The following is a 21,546-nucleotide window of genomic DNA, read 5'->3' as shown; positions in this document are numbered from 1 at the left end:
AATACTCTTTTAACATTTAGTCTAATGACCTTAAATATACATGTGTAAAGCTAGCGTTAAAATATTACTCCCTCCGTCCCATTTTATGTGGCACCATTTCCTTTATAGTCAGTCGCGAAAAGAATATCACATTCCTTATATAGTAAGTATTTAAAGGTATAATTTCTCTTTCACCCTTATTGGTTTCACTTAATTTTCTAATACATTTATGAAGAGAGAGAAAAGTGAGTTACTTTTTTGAAGGGTAATTTGGTAAACATTTCAAATTCTTCATTATTTCTTAAACTCTGCATCGGGTCAAATTTGCCACATAAAATGGGACGGAGGGAGTACAATAAAAATGTTAAATTTTCAAAAAAATACTATATATGTTAATATATATAGATATACATAATTTCTTACATCGACAAAAAAAATAGTTACCACGTCAGTACACTAACAATATCAATGATTACCACGCAGGTACACTGACAATTTGTGTGTGAGTTTCATGAGAGAATCATTTGTACTTTCAAGTTGCTGGACCTGTACTCTGGATTATGCATGGATGGAAGATGTATTTTCCAATTTCATAACATTAATTTTGTCCACAATTTATTAATGGAATATTCAATCGTCTTTTCATAAATTTAGTATAAATAACAACTCCATGTGAGAGAAGGAGAGAAGAATAACATGTTATATTCACTAGAAATATTATTGCAGCTAAACTAAGAACACGTTGTCATATAACATCGAAAGAAAAAAATATTTTGTATTATTGCATATTAACGAGTCTCTTGAATTTACCTGTAATAATATTTCTACAAAAAAAAAGTTGTTCTTCTCCTCACCTCCCCTCACTTGGAGTTATTATTTCTACTAAATATATAAAAAGACGAATAAACATTCTATACATAAATTGTGGATAAAATTATATAAGTTTGGAGGACCGATAATGCATCAATATTATTGCAAACGTGAACGACTATTATTGCACCATGTGAAAATTCAAGATTGACTTTGGATTTCAACCTAGAGATAAGAGACTATTTTTGGTCTTTTTCTATTAATTATGTAGGATAACAAAAGAAAAAGGCAATCAAAAAGGGTAGAAAAATACTACATTAATTTTTATATGACATTTGCAAACCTATCAAAATCAAATATTGCAAGAAATAGAGACATGCATAACTTTTATCTTATTTAAAAATTATACATGATACGAATTATTAATTGAATAACCAATTAATATATTATATTTTGGCTTATCAAATTACCAAACGACCGTTAAGGGATGTATTATACACAATTGCTCTATTCTAGGCATTTTGTTAGGGAGTGGTATATCTCACATCAAATATGAAACAAAATTGTCAAAAATAGTGGAATTTTAAGTAGTTATTTGAAAGTGTATGTAAGATTAATATATGTCGCATAAATATGTGTCTAAACAGGTAGTTTCTCCATATACATCGCAAGAATTTGAATCTTAAATCTTAAACAGTTTTATCATTGTACTTTTTAAATTTAAAAAAAATTGACCAAGTTTGAATTGACACAAAACTTAAGAAAATAAAGAATATTTTTTATCTTATAATTTTAAATTAAAATTATATCAAATGTATCAAAATTACTCTTTAGTCTTATAATGTTAAATAAATATGTTGCACGCTGAAGTTAAAATATTGTCATAAAAGAAAAAATTCAACTTTCTAAATCAAACGGAAACAAATTATATATCATTTTTGAAGCAAACAAGAAAGGAAAAGAATTCAATGTTCTTTTAAAGCAGGGAGTATTTTGGATTTGTTTTACTTCTTTCATTTAATTTTATGCCCTTTAATAAACATGTGAAAAATTTAAATAAAAATATTGCCACAAAAGAAAACTTATCTTTCAAAAGGACTAAATATAATTTTTTTTAAAATGGACAAGAAAGAAAAATATTTTAAAATGAAGAGTATTTGGATTTTTTTACTTCTTTTTTTGTCTGATTCATTTCACTGAAGACTTCTAGCATTTAATTTTAGGATCTTAAACATACATGTGGAAATCTAAAATTAAAATACTTTTTAAAAAGATTAAAATATTTAAATGGACAAACAGGAAAATAGTTTAAAACGAGAAGTATTTTGAAGGATGAGGCTTAATAGGCGAGACAAATTTGACTTCCTCTAGCATTTGATCAAAAATAGTGCTTAGAGCTCAAAACTCTTCTCTTCTTGCTCATCAATGGCATACCCGTTACCTTACGAAACTGGCAGCAAATGCAAGTTCAATGACTATGCCGCTGCCAGCACAGCCATTCAATTCTTCATTCGTATGTTTTCCTGCCAAAAAAACTTTCCTTGGAATGTCCACTCTATCACTGGAATTGGACCAATCCAATCGACCTCCGCTGCACCAGCAATGGAACAACAATTAATCTACCACAGCAAACAACTTGAGTTATCCCAAACGTAGCCGGAATATGGTATACAAAACGTCGATACCCTGCAATTCTTCGAGAGAATGTGAAGCACGTTGCATCCTTACACATGGAAGCTGATGAGTGACTTGAATTTGGTTATTCACGACCTCTCCAACTGGAATGACAACACAGATATTAATGTTAATGTCGCCCGTATGACTAAGATGTTTAATGATTTTCTTACAATGACCCCAAAGGATGGCGCAGATGGATCGGAGGAATATCTCCAAATATTTATTCACTCCTCTGTTCTTGCGGCTTTGGTAAAACTATATGTATATCATTCCATAACTAAGAAACAAGCTGCTCATGGATGTATTTGTCCATTAATAGATTCATGTAAATCACTTTTCGCCAACCCTGTAACCGTATATAGGTTGTTTGCTCCTATTTTTTTTTGAGTTATGTCAGATTCTAAGAGGGCCGGGGTGGTGATACTTTATATATATATTGTCGTACTAGTTTAGCTGCAATGATGGAGTGGTATGCCCATAATGTCAAGTATCTGTTAAGATTGCAAGACGTTTTCCCTTTTGTTTATAAGTTGGCAACAAGGTTATCTCATGCTTTAGAGTTGAGTATGAAATCAACTAATTTTCTACAGCTATTAGAGAGTGATGTGTGTGAGTTTATTAAGTTCATGCATCCCGTAAAGTGTGCAATACGGCGTCAAAAAGAATTTGGCAGTCCAGTCAGTTTCTCTTCCTTGATGCAAATTGAAGCAGGATATGAAGGATCTGAGATTAACGGCGTGCATAGTATTTTTTGTGACTTGTTGGGAAAATTGGAGCTATCTCTAAAGGAAGTGGAAATCCAGTTGGGTTTGGTGAACATCGAAAGAAGTGAGCCCATTTTCCCTGTTGGTCACAATATCTTTTAATTGTATATGAGTTAGAAAGAATTTCAAAGTTGTATAAGGGTTTGAAGGAAATATTTCGAGAGAAGATGAGGCAAAAAAGAGTTGTTTTGCTTTCTGATAGACAAGCTTTCCAAGAAGTCTACAGATTATCAGAGGATTCTTGAGCACAAGGAAGTAACAAATTTTAAGATAAGGCAACATTTTGCCTTGAAGATGCTTTGAGAAGGGAGACAAAAGAATGAGGAACTTTACGAGATGATCATTTACAGGTCTTGTTTGTTTGAAGAGTCGTTTGCGAACATTGGACATGCGAGTCCTAGCTCGCTGCGAGACAAGTTATTTATGCAATTTAAGAATGAAGAAGCTACCGGGCCTGGTGTGTTGAGGGAGTGGTTTTCCATGGTATGTGAAGCCATTTTTAAGCCTCAGAATGCTCTATTTGTGTCATTCCCAAACTATGGTAGAAGGTTTTTCCCAAATCCAGGTAAAAGTTTTGTTGCCTTCATGTACACATACATGCGCCAGTTTGTTCTTATTTATCCCTTCCATCTGTCAGTTTTTTTTATCTAAAGTTGTCGAGTATGAAAGATGTTTCTTATTTGAGCTTTCCTCGAAAATAGATAAATAGTATGAGATAGAGGTTGAATCTTTATGACTTATCTGTCTTTATGTAAATTATGTAAGGTTGCTTGATGTTGCTGTTCATACCCTCATAGCATTCGTTGAGGTTCAACTCTTTCATGAAACCCATGTCTGAGGATTTTACAGATTCTTTAGCATCTTTCCGTGTACCAAACCACTTCTACATTCCCCATTCTCTAATTTATTTAACTATGTAGCTGACCCAAAACAAGGATAGAAAATCCTCCTTTGAAGGAAGAAACAACTAGGACAGCTTTTAAAACAACTGAGCAGCAGCCCAAACCTGATACTGTGATTGGGAAGGACAAATAAATGGTCTATTTACTATTAAATCTTGCTACACACTCTTGATAAAATGTAGGTTTTGTTGGATTTTAAAAGGTGTGAATGGAAAATGAAGAGTTGAGAATTTTATGAAGAGTTGCGACTTGAAGACTTGCAACTTTTATAAAAAGTTGCGACTTTAATGAAAAGTTGCGGCTTTTATGAAAAGTTGCAAATTTTATGAAAAGTTGCGACTTTTATGAAAAGTTGTGACTTTTATGAAAGGTTGTGATCTTTCCTAAAGATTGTGACTTTTCTGAAGGTTTGTTACCTTTTCGGTAAGGCACAATAAGATCATTTTCTCACTACCATTTGTCTTTTGGACTTCTTCTACTACTACTAAATATAGTATTCTAAGTCTATTTTACTGTCGTTTACTACCTCGCTAACACCAGTATTTTGGGTATAAATACACTGGTGATTGAAATCATTCTATCATGGGAGGACATATTCCAAATCAAACCTCAGATAATAGAGGGGAATAATTTCCTTAAGGGAACACTGTGCATTCAGTGGGTTTGATCTTCTTTCTGTTTTTCAAAAATTTGTTTTGTTCTAAGTATATTACGAATGCAAGATGAACAACAATCTTAAGGAAATTATTATACTTGTTGGTATTTCTTGTATTCTATTGATTGAGAGAAACAGATCATGAAAGTAGAAGATAAAGGCACTACTTCTCCAGAATTCAGTCCTTTGTTTAGCAAGGTCAAAGTGAGAATGTACTAGAAGAATTGGTGGTATTTTGATTAAAGATTACACCAGGTAACCTTCTTATTATTTATCTAAGGAGGAAAATAGTTTTTAAAGGTTAACAAGTTTGATATTTATCATGCATGTCTTTGGAAAAAATTCTACAAATCGTATGTATTTTTTTTGAATGAATTTATCTTGGTAAATAGTGTTGCCTTTAAAATTCACTAGTTTGCAGAATGGATATGCATATTTTTAATTGATAAAATAGTATGTCAACATGTTATAGTTGGAAGACTATTTGGAAAGAAAAATATTTCTATGTGATAATCTTACAATATGATTTATTCTGTTTGGAGAAAATTTTTTTTGTAGTTTTATACTCCTTGTGAATTTGATTGTGTCTGATTGTTGTAGACTAAAAACTTTAATTGTTTTCTACTCTGGATAGATTGGACTATGCAATTGGTTTGAAGAATGTGATAATTGCACATAATAAGTCAATGTTGTACTTTTGACTTTCTATAAACTTCACTGGTATATAAAAACAAATTATACAATTCTTTTTTATCTTATTGTTATTATTCTAAATACTAAGTGGTATATCTATTTGTGATAAAGGGAAGAATACCAGTGTCTTAGAGTTTGTGATTTTGTGCCTCTATGGAATGAAATTTGACACTATGTAAAGATGTTCAAAAGAAGTGAAGCAATATAATTCTGTTGTAGAATAATATTTTCAAAAGAGGTTTTATACTGCCAATGACATTTTGATAGTCTAGAAAATATATGGAAAAACTATTTTTAAATACTTGAAAAATATTTTTGTGATCAAATTTAAAATGTGGGGGTTATTTGCTTATGATAAAGATAAAATTAGACTTGGTGTCTAATTTAATTTTGAAGCAAAAGATATGAAATTCAGTGATACTTTTGTATTATGTTAGACCAATAAAATTTTGGAGTATATTCGGTATTGTGGTAGTTTAGATCTCTATTACTAGTATATGGTGTGACTTGTTTGAAACTACCAAATTATGTATAATACTAGATTGAAATAATTGTGTTCTTTTATGAAAAATGTCACTCAAAATATTGTGATTTTTGATGAAAAGGTATGTTTGTTATAATGAAAGTATTTGAATAGACATGCATATTGGTGAATAGTCATTTGTTATGTTTTGTAAAGAAAACAGTTGGACTATATTGCCTTTATTGGACTTGATGAAACTGTGTTCATGATTAGTTCTATAACAATCACATTGAAAGTTATGAGAAGGTCCTTCTGAAAAGGACATTTGACAAGGTGGTGACTCGATACAATGAGTCAAAGTTTGTCATATGAACACTAGGACATGTCAATTACAAAACCTGGTAAGGAAAACTGATCAACTTAGAAGTTTGTCTAACTTCGAGTGCAATAAATAAAAATGTTATGTTTGTGTGGAATCTAAGTATGTCGAGCCTTCTTATAAATTTGTTGAAAGGAATTCTAATCTCTTAAAATTTATTTACACTGGCATTTGTGATATGAAGTCAACACCATCTCGTGGTGGAAAAAAGTATCTCATAACCTTCATTGACAATTGCATTAGAAATGACTATGTCTATTTGATGAATGGTAAGGATAAAGCAATAGAAATGTCTAGACAATATAATATCGAAGTTGGAAATATGTTAGGACAAAGATAAGAAGTGATAAGAATGGAGAGTATAAATCTCCTTGTGCAGAAATATGTTTGGAAAGTGGAATTATCCATCAAATTGAGAGTATAAATCTCCTTGTGCAGAAATATGTTTGGAAAGTGGAATTATCCATCAAATTGCTGCCCTATTCACCTCAATCTAATGAAAAACCAAACGTTCAAAAAAATTATGGATGCATTATTTATAAGCTAGGATTTACCAAAAAACTTATGTGGAGGAACAATCGTAACTGCAAAAGGGAAAAACAAAAAGTATTGTCTTTTTAGAAAGAAAGCAATTTTGATTGTTCAGGACACAATCTATTCCATAAGAGAAATGGAAAGGAAGGAAATTCAACTAGAATTATTTCAAAGTGTGGGGGTTTCTATCAAAAGTCCAAGTTCCTATTCCTCAAATTATTAAAATATTACCTAAGAATGTGTACAGTAAACTTAGACTTGAATAGTCTAGTGAAATGTCTAAACGACCTTGGGAAGCACAAGAGGAGAATGTACTTAATAAAGGGATTCAGAGACGTAGTAAATGTGAAAGGATATCTACTTCCTTCGAATATGATTTTGTTACATTTCTTGTGTCTTCTGTAAACTCTTCCTTTTGGACAGATTGTGTCAATAATGAGATTGGTTCAATCTTGAGCAATCCTTTTTAAAGTTGGTTGATTATTCTCTAGGAAATAAACTGTTGGGTTCAAAGTGAATACTCAGAAGGAAAATGAATGTCAATGGAACTGCTTGCATATATAAAGCAAGACTTTTTGTGAAAGATTTTAGACAAAAATAAGGTGTTGATATTTTCGATACATACTCATTATTAACTAGAATTACGTTCATTTGGATGTTGATTGTGTTAGTTATGGTATATGACCTCAAAAGTCATCATATGGATGTGAAAAGAACTCTCTTAAACGGAGAATTGAAGGAAGAAATTTACATGGAACAACCCGAGGGTTTTATGATTTCAGATAAATAAAAGAAAGTGCACGAACTTGATAGGTCACATTATGGACTAAAACAAGCACCCAAACAATGACATATGAAATTTCACCAAACCATGTTGCCAAATGGATTTAAGAATGATGAAAGTGATAAATGTGTTCACATTAAAATCACAAGGTCATTGTTTGTTTGTATATTGGTGATATGTTGATCATCAATAGAGACACTAATGACATAAATGCTACTAAACGTATGCTAGAAAGAAAGTTTGGAAGGAAAAATCTTGGAGTTGCTGATGCAATCTTAGGTATAAGAATCCTTATAACTCTATATTTTTTAGCATTTTCACGGTATCATTGTATTGATAAGGTACTTCACTAGTTAAAATATTTGAATTTCAATATTGTCAAGTCCCAATAAATGTGAGTTTGCATTTTAAAAGAGTGAAGGATAAAGTGACTCAGAATTTGATTGTGCTAGAGTATTGAGAAATATGATGTATATCAATAAGTGTGCGATCTAATACAACATTCGCTATTAATGAACTGAGTCGGTTTACGAGTAATCTCAATTGAACTCATTAGATAACAATAAAAGGAGTTTCGGAGTATTTAGGAAATACTTAAAACTATGTCTTGCATTATAACAATATCCAACAGTATTGAAGGATATATTGATGCGAATTGAATCACCGAACAAATGAAGTAAATCTACGAGTGAATATGTATTTACTCTTGGTAGAGGAGCAGTCTCTTGGAAATATTTCAAAAGAGACATGTATCTCTAGCTCTACAATGATCGCTGAGCTAGGATCTCTAGATAAGGTCGGTAAATAAGTTGAAAGACTCAAAAATTTCTTGATAGATATTCTTTTTGGCCCAAACCATTGACATTAGTATGCATACACTTTGATAGTAAAGATGCAATAGGTAGGCAATTGAGGATGATGTATAACGGAAAGTCTCGTCATATAGGACATAGACATGATACCGTTAGAAAACTACTCTCTAGTGAAACTATCAAAAATTGACTATATAAAGTCAAAGGATAATGTGTCGAATCCACTTACAAAAGGCCTAACTAGAGAGGAAGTTTCAAGATCATCTAAGGGAATGAGTATACGACTTTAGACAAGTCATCATGGCGGTAACTCTATCTAGCAGACTGGAGATCCGAAGAACTAGATTCAAGGAGAAAAACAAATTTAAGACTAAAGGTTCAGAATTGTCAACCAACTCAATCCATTCTCGTGATGAAGACAATGCTCAGAAACAAATATACAACATTAAGACTTGTTAATGAGATAACAAAGCTTAATGGTTTTAATGATTTGCTAAGTTTGGCAGAGTTGATCAAATAGTGTATCCACGCGAGAACACGGTTAGAAATCACCTATGTGAGTGTGAAGTGTAAGCCGCTTCGAAGAAGATGATTGTCAAAAAATCATGTCTGTATACACTCATGAAAACAAGAGGTGTTCATGGATGAAACAAACACAACCGCAAGTATCATAAACGGTAAAGGGTTAATTGTATGACATATGTTTGTCTACGTATAAACAAAAGCTCGACGATTCAAAGATATTGCATCTACCAGTTGACTGAGCATATTCCACATATGTTCACTAAGCAAAGTCCAAGGAAAACCTACTTATGCAGATGCAATTAATTCTTGCTTGTAAAGTACTTGTCCATTTCTTCGTCTAGGAGTCATTTTCCTTTCATGCGGGGGATTGTTGGATTTAAAAAGAGTGAATGAAAAATGAAGAGTTGCAAATTTTATGAAGAGTTGTGACTTTTATGAAAAGTTGCAATTTTTGTGAAAAATTTCGACTTTTATGAAATGTTGTGAGTTTATGAAAGGTTATGATCTTTCCTAAAGATTTTAACTTTTTCTAAAGGTTTGTGACCTTTCCAGTAAGGCACAATAAGAACCTTTCTCACTACCCTTTGTTTTTCATAAATTGAGGGATTTCCTCTCATTTTAGTTGAACCAATTTTCTGGACTTCTTCTACTACTACTAAATCTAGTATTCTAAGTGTACTTTATTATTGTTGAGTGGCTTGATGATACCAGCGATTTGAGTATCAATACACTGATGATTGAGATTATTCTATCCTTGGAGGACATATTTCAAATCAAACCTCGGATACTAGAGGGGAAAAATTTGCTTAAGGGGACATCGTGCATTCAGTGGGCTTGATCTTCTTTACTTTTATGAAAAGTTGTGACTTTTATGAAAGATTGTGATCTTTCCTAAAGATTATGACTTTTTTAAAGATTTGTGACCTTGCCGTTAAGGCACAATAATAACATTTTCTCACTACTCTTTGTTTTCTATAAATTGAGCGATCTTCTCTCATTTTAGTTGAACCAATTTTCTGGACTTCTACTACTACTAAATCTAGTACTCTAAGTGTACTTTACTGTCGTTGAGTGACTCGTTGTCACCACCATTTTGGGTATCTATTCACCGGTGATTGAGATTATTCTATCCTGAAAGGACATATTCCAAATAAAACCTCGGATACTAGAGGGGAATAATTTCCTTAAGGGGACATTGTGCATTCACTGGGCTTGATCTTCTTACTGTTTTTTTTAGATTGTGTTTTGTTCTAAATATCTTAGGAATACAAGATGAACAACAAGTTTTTTCCTTCTGAAGTTGTCCATGGAGAATAATTTGGGTGCCTAGATAGAATAATTTTTCGATGAAAGGGATAATATCTGCAGTAGGTGAATAATCTTTTCCTCCGTTGCAAAAAAGTAGCTCAGGATCTTTAACAAAAAAGTAGCCAAGTGTGCAGCAGAATTTCATAAAGACTTGAGATACCATTCAATGATACTTCAAAGATAAAGGAAAAATAATACTCAAATGCTAGAGTTCATAAGTTCATTTACTGTCCAGCAGAAAAGCTGAGTTTTTCTGTCCTTTTGTTAGTTCTTCCAATCTTCATTAACTGTCTAGATTAGGATGAATCTTGCACAGCTGCATTTATAAGTTTGCTGCAAGCTATACCATACAATATTTTGATGTTTCAGGAAAAATTATATTATTCTGTCTGTTATAATGCAAAATAACCATCATCTTTGTGTTTTGTGCTTGCAGCATCTAAAGTGGACCCTTGCACCTTGAGTATTTTATCTTCTCCGGCAGGATGATTTCGTTGGCCTTGTTGCATAGAGTACAAATAAGCATTGAGGTTGATCGTGTATTCTTTTTGCAATTAGCTGGAGAGGATATTTCTTTTGGTGACATTAGGGATACAGATTCCCTACTTGTACAGTGGCTGGCTGCAAGAAGATACTGGTGATGAATACAAAAATGGTGGATGAAGAAATCCTAGGCTTAACATTTGTTTGTGAAGATGAAGAATTGGGATCCAGGAAAGTGGTGGAGCTTTGCCCTAAAGGGAAAAGAACGATCGTGAACAGTGAGAATAGGGAAATCTATGTTAATCTTCTTGTTAAACACCATTCTGTCACATCAATTGCTCATCAGATAACCCATTTGTTAGGACCGAAAATAAGCAGGTTTAAACGCCGAAGCTAGCAAATCAAACTTCGAAAGATCACGAGTAAGAAGACAAACGAGAAATATATCAAAAGATACAATTTAACGTGGTTCGGTCAATAGACCTACATCCACAAAGGAGATGAGCAATCCACTATAAATATGAGAGTACAAAATACAGAGAGAAACAACCTCAACCAATTCACTCAGAATACATGAGAGGTTCACACAAGTGATAACGTATCAAGCTTGTGACCCATAAATTCCCCCTAACCAAAACTCTCAAAGCTCTTAAGACGACATTGTGAATGCTGATTAAGTTAGAAGGAACATGCCTCTATTCATAGAGTCCTAAAATTTTTCTTACCAGAAAAAGAATTAGTCAATTTAAAACATTTTCCTAAAAGGAAAACTATTTATTGTAAGAAATTTAGGGAAAATAAAATCCAACAAATCTCCCCCTTGGCCTGAATTTCTGACAAAATAAATTTGTCCACTTTCTTTACTTAATCTTCAACAACTTGCTTCTCCTCTCCATTATCTCCTTTGCAAAATTTATGTCTCAACACAGAGAACCTCTCTGAAACAATTTCTTCAACAAAATCTTTATTACTGTCAAAAAGGTTGTGGCTAGAACTACACCCGTCAAGATGAACACCTCCTTCTAATCTGGTTCAATCATCGATTATCGAACGACTAAACCTGACTGCATCATTGAATTTGGCTCTGATACCACTTGTTAGGACCGAAAATAAGTAGGTGTAACTGCGAAAAATAGCAAAGCAAACTTCGAAAGATCACGAGTAAGAAGACAATGAAAAATATACCAAAAGACACAAAGATTTAACGTGGTTCGGTCAATCGACCTACGTCCACAAAGGAGTTGAGCAATCCACTATAAATATGAGAGTTCAAAATACAGAGAGAAACAACCTCAACCAATTCACTCGGAATACATGGGAGGTTCACACAAGTGATAATGTATCAAGCTTGTGACCCACAAATTCTCCCTCTAACCAAAACTCTCAAAGCCTAAAACTACATTATCAATGCTAATTAAGTTAGAAGGAACATGTCTCTATTTATAGAGTCCTAAACCTTTTCCTACTAGAAAAAGGATTAGTCAATATAAACATTTTCCTAAAAGGAAAACCTATTTATGGTAAGAGATCAGGGCAAATTAAACCCAACAAATCTCCCCCTTGGCCTGAATTTCTGACAAAATAAATTTGTCCACCTTCTTTACTTAATCTTCAACAACTTGCTTATCCTCTCCATAATCTCCTTTGCAAAATTTATGTCTCAACACAGAGAACCTCTCTAAAACAATTTCTCCAACAAAATCTTCATTACTGTCAAAAAGGTTGTGGCTAGAACTACATCCGTCAAGATGAACACCTCCTTCTAACCTTGTTCAATCATTGATTATCGAACCACTAAACATGACTCCATCATTGAATCTGGCTCTGATACCACTTGTTAGGACCGAAAATAAGCAGGTGTAAACGCGGAATCTAGCAAAGCAAACCTCAAAAGATCACGAGTAAGAAGACAAACGATAAATATATCAAAATACACAATTTAACGTGGTTCGGTCAATAGACCTACATCCACAAAGGAGATGAGCAATCCACTATAAATATGAGAGTACAAAATACAGAGAGAAACAAACTCAACCAATTCACTCAGAATATATGAGAGGTTCACACAAGTGATAACGTATCAAGCTTGTGACCCATAAATTCTCTCCCTACCCAAAACTCTCAAAGCCCTTAAGACTACATTGTGAATGCTGATTAAATTAGAAGGAACATGTCTCTATTTATAGAGTCCTAAACCTTTTCCTACCAGAAAAAGGATTAGTCAATCCAAAACCTTTTTCCTAAAAGGAAAACTATTTATGGTAAGAAATTTAGGGCAAATAAAACCCAACACCATTTTGCTCATGGTTTTGCTGACATAATAACTGACAGACAGCTCAGGGAATCCTTTTACCGGATCCTAGATCATGTAGACCTTAACAGGATGCTTCATAGGAGTAAAACAGCTGTTTCGGTCGAAGACTAGAAAGAACATACTAATTACAATGGCTAGAAAAAAGATGATCCTCAAATATCCTGGTTCTGGGAGGTGCTTATTTCTTGGTTGCTACTAACTATGTTTTCAGAGTGTTAAATATAAAGAAGCCTACAACTTTTCTTCTTCGATCTTCTCTTTTTTCGTTGTTTTCGGATGTAGTAGATTTCTGAACTCTTTCAATGTTATTATCCCGACAGCATTTTCAAAGTTTTCTTTTCTATTCCTGCAGATAGTTGGAATTATGTCGGGTGAGCAGAGAAATGTGCTTCTCTACGTCTAAACTTCAATCAAGTCTTTGCCTGTTGAGGGTGTTGGTGGTCAAGATTCTAAACTTCACATCTACCGAACCTCAGACTCTCATGATTGCTTGCCTTCCTCGCACACATGTTTTCACCGCTTGTGTTTTCCTCCTTATCCGTCTATGGATGCCATGCAAAATCGTCTTAACATAATCACTCAAAATTATGTTGGTTACAGCTTTGGTGCCGAGTAATGTGCAATTCATTGGGTTGCATTTGTACATGTGATTTCTAATATTGCTAAATAGATGTAAGAGACTTACTTCTCTAAATGCGACTTAAGTACACTAGCAGCCTACAGCCAAATTAAATTCAAATAGAGGTCTTAAACTTTTCTCCAAAAATATTATATTCTTTAATAATGTATATTCTTCTAGTGTTTTGAGATATTAAGTTAATAGTTTTCTCATAATCGATTTTTTTCTCTAATAACTCCTTTTTAATTGATAATATAGTTAATCTATTTAATTTTACTTGAGACATAGTACTCTAGATATGTCAATCTTTTAATAATTTTTTTTTGACAAATTACTTGGATTGGAACCTTCTAATAAATAAATATTAATTTAAACAATAATTTTTAATTTATTACCGTTTATGGTAATACTATGTTAAATTTTTAATATGTTTTAAAAGTGAATTACATCTGAAATATATAAATGTATTATAACTGCCTTTAAAAATATATTATGCTCGTTTGGTAAATAAATTGATACATCTATAATAAGTGCAGTAAAATGTGTTTATAAATGTATTATACATCAATAAAACTTGTATCATATGTAAATAACAAATTCTCTTTGTGATATGTATTGAACCTATATTATAAATGTATTATAAGTGATCAAGTGAAAAAAAAAAGTTATTTCTATAAATGATAATATTATTTTAATATATTATATTATGTAAGTTTCCCTTTGGCTTTTTTATATGGAAACTTTACTGTTTCTACATATAGCATTAAATAGACAAACAAAAATAATCAGTACTGAATATTATTTTTTTTTAAAAAAAACATATTGCCTATTGTTATTTAAAATTAATAGGGCCCTTTGAATTTGCAGGGATAAGACACCTGCCAATTTTAAAGGATCCTTGCATAACTATATTGTTGGCTAAAAGTGTTTTCAGTTAAACGATTACATGTACTTGTAATTTATTGATATTTATATAAATATTGTATAACTGGGTATATGTGATACCTATTATCCTGGCGGCTCCCATTTTGTGCCAATTACAGTTTTTTCGAACAAGCCTTTGGAGTACACACTTTGCTCTATCAAATGAGTGATCCATAATTGATCCAGCTGGCAAGAACTTTATAGTCTCTTTTTTTCGACTATCAAACATCGGAATAAATATTGTAACAAAACAACCTTAAATAAAGCATCCTTGGTCACCTAACAACCCTTTATTTAAATCTTATCCAAACTTCATAAAGTGGTTGTTTCGGATTTTCTTGAATGTTCAGATTTCATTGTTGAACTCAACTTCAAAAGGAATGGAAAAATATCTCTTAAGAAAAGCAACCTTCAGTTCCACCCAAGTGGTGATTCACCCTCAGGATCTCCAAGCCATGCGGTAGGTCTCTAGTTAATGAAAAAGGAATCAACCTCAATCGAACCAATTCTTGACTGATACTGTCCATTTTAATACTACTTTTCCGCCTAATAGCCCCTTCATATTAAGAAAATGAAGCATTGGACTTGTCACTTGAAATACGACATCTCCTACCTCCAGTTGTAGGCAAGTTTATTAGACTACACCTATCTCAATGGATACTTCATTTTCAGTGAATGCATTTGTGTACTCCACATCACTAACAATTAATTTGTCATCCTCTTGATTCATCTTGTCCTATTTTTGGCAAGCAACAACACAAATAAAAGTAACAAGAACACAAAAATGAATACAAGTAGAAATTTAAAAATCAATAAAACACTATTGTTAACCAATCTATGGTAACAACGCCATCTAAACGCGTAATTGTGTCATATATTTCAGAGCTTAGACAGTCGTATGTAATACAATTAGACAACTTATGAGGTCAGGGTCAAGCCACAAGGATTGGTAGATGTGACTCTTCTTCAAGTGATCTATCTATTCGAACAAATAAGCAAATTGAGTTCTCAATATGTCACTATCCGAGTCTACACCCTGGACGTAGCAGACAATAGAAGAACATTGATGGTCCCCAAGCGAACCCTCATCTTGGCTAGCTACAAGCGGAAGAATAACTTAAGCATACAAAAGCTTAAAATCTGAACAAAATTCATGAAATTGAAATACAAACTTTAACTTAAATGAAGAACTCTGAATAAATTATATATTAAACTCACCATAAAATAGGTAACTTAAGTCTTTATAACATTTAATAAAATAAATGAACATTACATACTTTTTAACTAAACTAACTATCTATGAAGCCTCTAACTGATAATGATTGAAAATCGGGAAAAGACCCACGACCTCCTGACTGAACTGAAAAGTAAATGAAATCCTCCGAAAGCAAGGAGGCTCACCATAGCTAACTCAAACTCTCGGATGTATCAATGAAGCTCCCGTTGATGATCCAGAATACCTGTGTCTGCATCATAAGAAGATGCTGGCCAAATAGCTTAGTACATGGAATATATGAGCATGTAAGGGGAATTCTAAAGTATAGTATAAGCTTGACAATTGAAAAAAATGAAAAAATACTTACCTCTTCTCAAACCTGAAACTCAATGATAAGATACTCAACTCAGAGATTAAATACTGAACTCAAAGAAATGATACTAGACTATGGATACTCAACTCAATACAAAGCAATAATACACATGTTATATATAAAAAACTTTATAAAACAGTAAAAGCAACTTAATTCATTAAAGATTCGATCAAATTGGTCTAAATTATTTTATTTTATTTTTTTAAAAAAAGAGATTCAAATAAGTTCTAATATATCTAATTTTGTTAAATTCTTAAAAACAATTGTCTTAAAACCAATAATAATAAAATTGTTCTTTATCTCACTATTGTCTCAAGTTAATGTTGTAAATTATTTTTATAGAACTTTTTCTAAAAAATAGTCAAAAAAATACTTTTGTCAAGTCGAAGAATAATCGCGTGTTAGCGGACGCTTCAAATGTCTCAAAAAATCTTCTTGAAGCATAAATAAGAATCTCTTACCCATTTTCTCTAAATTTCTTAAAACTTAATTTGTTAGAGTCTTTTAAAAATTAAGTTTTCTTATTTTTCTAAGAAAAACTAAGGGACACTCATTTTCTAAGTATTTTTTAAAAAAAATCTATACTTAGAACATTTCGAAAGTGATTCTTCGAAAGATAGTGAAATTAAGACATAACATAGAGAATATCTCAAATAAGAGTAAAGAGTAATTTATTGTATTTTTATATACGTTATTGAATTAATATCTTCTATTTATGATGATTTAAATATTGCATTTCTTATTATTGCTTGTGTATTGAGTTGAGTGGATGTGAGTACTTTACCAATCTTGTCTGTTCAATTATGTATGTTTCAGTTCGTCTTGCATACTGGTACATTCAATTTACTGATGTCATTTGACCTTCATCATTTATGATGCAGATACATGTATTCAGGATTATGAATAGACGCTTCGTTGAGATCACTCTACACAAAAGTTATCTTTTGGTGAGTTTCCTTGTGTCTTCGAGGACTTCACATTTATTTTTAGTTTAGTAATTTTGAGATGTTGTGGGTCTTGTCCCGATATCCTTTTTGAATAGTAGAGGCTTCATAGGTAGTTATAGTTAAGAACTCTTTCAGTATTTATTTTGTTTCAAGCTGTTTTACAAACTATAAGTATTTTTGTTGAATATTTTCCAGACCTTATGAGTTGAGGTAATTAAGCTTAACAAATTTAATTAAGTTTCAAGTTTGTAAATACTTGAGTTAGTCTTCTTCTTGTAGTCAGCCAGGATGAGGGTTTGCTTTTGGGGACTAACAATGATTCTCGAGTGCCGACCACGTCCAGCATATAGGCTCGCGTTATGACAAACTTAGATGTGTCTAGCACTCGATGGTTGGTCCCTAAGGGAACCCTCATCCTTACATATTTAATCAATTTAAATTTGAATTGTACATTTATTATAAGCTCATTCAGATGTTGAAAGGCAAACATTCTTAATCATTCAGTATTCAAATCTAAAGACAATATCATAATCATTGATATGTGCATTCTAGTTTAGACGTCTAAATCTTTATTAAAACAAATAAGACCTTACTAAAATAAATCAAAACTTTATAAAATAAAATTTAACATCCCATTATTCAAAAAACTTCAAAAAGTTACATCTCACTCATTTTTAATCTGTTTAACATAATAACATATTAGCAAAAATCATTACATGGATATATTATGAAAAAAAACAAATAAATTCAAACTTTAAATATTTGATTTCCAAAACCGATATAGTAGAAGCAGTATGTTTTTAACATATAACAAAATCCACATAGATTCATTTAGTGATGCAACATATATGGGGAAACCGTGAGAGAATCAAATCTTGTTTGGGTTATTGTTGTTTCCGAGTGACTTAAGTATACAAATAAAGTATCTTAATTACCACAATATGACAATAATTTTTCTTATTCACCTATATAACGATAGTTTTTTTCAATGTTATATTTTATATTTTTAAAAATATGTGGATTCATGCTCCACAATTTATGATATTTTCAATTTTCCTCAAATTTCATGATTCTTTCCTATCAATAAAAAATTTCTTCAGAAATATAAAACTCTATTTCCATTCATTCAGATTTAGATTTACTGTTCAATCATGGATACCAATTACTATTCAATCCTAATTCATTATAAAGGACATTGGGACACATCTTCATTATACTTTCAATATATAATTGACGTTTTTTAATCGTGTAATTGTAAAACATGATTATTGTTGCTGATACTCAACAAAATCATGATTTGGGATTTTTTTAAAAAATAATTTTTTCTGATTTTTTCTATGATTTTGAGATTCGGAATACATATAATATTTAGTGATTGTCTTTTTTGGTAATTGAATTGGTGAATGTAATATTTTTTAACTATCATACTTATTGAATGAAAGTTCATATGCTACTGCTTTTTTATTGGTATCATCCGGTAAAAGTTGTAACTTTCAAGTTTATGATACAACAATGGATTAAATTTTGATACACAATAAAGGTTTAAACACCATATTTACGTTACAAATCACTTTAAAAAAATATGTATTATGTCTATCGTAAGTTACTATGGGTTATTGTTGGTATTAACCCCTTCAGACTTTTTTGATTTTTTTTAATAATTATTTAGTATTTGATGAATATTTAGTAATTATTTGGTTTGGTAATCTATTTGGTGACATTAATCGATTTTGAATATCAAAATGCAGGACTGCATTCGGAGTTGGTTTTATTTGGTGAATTTGATCGTTTTAATTTATTTGGTGAACTGCTGGTTTTTCTTTTTTGGGGTATCATTCAGCTTTGACTGTATTGTAGTAAATAATAATGGTGAAAAAAGTGATCATATGTTGGTGCATAATGGTGTTGTAAAGACCAAATTTAAGTTACAATTTATCTTGCCAGCATAAACATGATTTCGTCCCTAATATTTGACAAGGGAACTGACCATTCTACTAGATCTACTAGAATTTACATTCAAAAAAATAGCAAAAAACAACAACAATCTTTAGACAAAAATCTAGAGCGTGTCTATATATATATATATATATATATATATATATATATATATGAAATGAGTAAGAAATAAGTTTAAACCTCGTAATTTTATTTTGTTGAGACGGACTTTTATTCTGGTTGAGTATTGAACACAATACATGGGGAAAGTAAAGTGAAGACTAAATAGCACTTGAATAACACAATCGAGGAGAAGGCAAAAATGAGAACAACAAAGAGTGTGTATGTGTATAGCATATCATATATTACTAAAAGCATGAACAAAAAAGTTGAAAGTTGAATTACAATTTTATCATTTCTATAAATTAAATTGTTATAAAAAATTTAAATATTTGATTGTATAAATTTAATTAAATGTTAATGACTTTTAGACTTCCTAAGATTAATTCCTAATTGAATATCTAATCTATTAATATTTATCATCTATAATCTATGTGTATATAATAATTGTAATTTTTTTAAAAAAAAATCTTTACCTAAATTTCTTTTCTTTTCCTCTTCTTATAATTTTTTCCTTAACCCCTCTCATAAATAATATAATTGACGTGGATAAAGTATTATCCTTTAAGATACATAACAAAATTTAATAATTTAAAGGGTGCAAATCTACAAAATGGAGACGCACATTGATAATATCCTCTTGATTATTATTAAAGAATGACTCTAGCTTCACAAATTTAAATTCATTAATGCTTAATTACATGATAAGAACTTTAGTTGTTCTTTTTACATGGTTTGCTAACTTTTTTTTTCATATTCTTCATTTATTTATTATTATTTTGTAATTACTTATTTAACTTTTATACTCTTAATATTCATAAATCTTATCTTTTTTCATATTCATAACCTCCAAATATTTAAACTAAAACTTTAAGATAACTTTTGATATTCCTTCTATTCTATTTATATAAATTCAACTTCTTTATCTCATGAAACCCCTATTAAGATTATTAGGCTATTATTTTTATTCTATAGTAAAAACAGATGATGGAGACTCTTGAATTTTGATAGGATATGAAAGGAGTCGATAAAAACTCAAAGAGTTATGTACTAATTTTGTACTTATTTTTTCATCTATATATACATCAATCTTATAAGAATAATGTCTATATTGTATTTTGTTTTAAATATTCTGTTTCTTTTTGTCCTTTTTTCACTCTGTTAGACTTCTTAATTTAGTTTTTTATAAATATTTTATTGTCGTAAGTCTTTGAATTTTGTAATTGTCACATTTTATTATTCATTACAATTTATATATATATTTCCATGAGATTTTAGTTATTCTAACGTATCTATAAAAAAATCACATGAAACACACGTGCGAAGCACGTCATCATAATATATATATATATATATATATATAATGCCTTCTTTTACACACTATTTTTGAGAGGTAGAATTCAATTCAGATACCTGTAATCCCTTTTTATAATACTTTATTGTGACTAAATACTTTGCCTTGTATTTGCAATTAAATAATTTTAATTACTACGTTTTGAAAGGTGTAAAGGAAAATGAAGGTTGTGACTTTTTTGAGGAGGTGTAAGTTTTCTAAACAACAGTGAATTTTTCGAAGGGTTGTGACTTCTTTTAAGAGTTGCAATTATTTTGAAGTGTTGTAACTTTTTCGAAGCGTTGTAACTTTTTTGAAGGGTTGAGAGTTTTCCAAAGGATTGTGATAATTTTAAGAAAGATTTTGACTTTAAAAGGGTTGTAACCTTTCCAATAAGGTACCATAAACACATGTTCATACTACCATTTGTTGAGTATAAATAGAGGGGGTATTTTTTATTTTTTGAATATGTATTTCTTAACTTCTTCTGCACAAATAAATTTGAGTATTTGTTACTGTCGTTGAGTGGTTCACTGACATTGTGATTTTAATTAGGTACTGAAACACCAAGGCATAAGACATTTCTATCCAGGGGGAGGGGATAATTCTATTAACTTCGAGTACTTGAGAAAAATAATTTCTGCAAGAAATCACTTTGTATTAAGTTGGATCAAATATTCTTGCTAATGAAAAATATTTTCCATACTACTTTTTATCCTCTTTAGATTATATTTGTTTACGAATTTTAAAGTTTCAAATTTTATTTAACACTCGATGTTTACTGAAACAAATGCCAAGAAAACATATAAATTTTCACGATAATGTTAAGACAAAGAAGCCATCAAAAAAATGGCATGTGGGTGTTAATTCGTATTATTCCAAAAAAAAATGAAAATAACTTTTAGACATCGAGTAAAAAAAATCTATTTTCTTATTTCCAACTACCTCCTCTCTCTCTCTCTCTCTCTCTCTCTCTCTTTGTCCCTCTCCCCCCCCC

At 31.1% G+C, this 21,546-nt stretch overlaps 1 pseudogene; it reads left to right on the top strand.

The window, feature by feature from the left end:
- Window positions 1-2,214: 2,214 nt before the first annotated feature.
- On the top strand, window positions 2,215-13,698 carry LOC107030211 (annotated as a pseudogene).
- Window positions 13,699-21,546: the final 7,848 nt, after the last annotated feature.

The sequence above is a fragment of the Solanum pennellii genome, chromosome 9 (assembly GCF_001406875.1).
Source record: "Solanum pennellii chromosome 9, SPENNV200".
NCBI classification, from domain to species: domain Eukaryota; kingdom Viridiplantae; phylum Streptophyta; class Magnoliopsida; order Solanales; family Solanaceae; genus Solanum; species Solanum pennellii.
The sequence above is the reverse complement of the archived record's forward strand: the minus strand, read 5'-3'. Positions and strand labels throughout refer to the sequence as shown.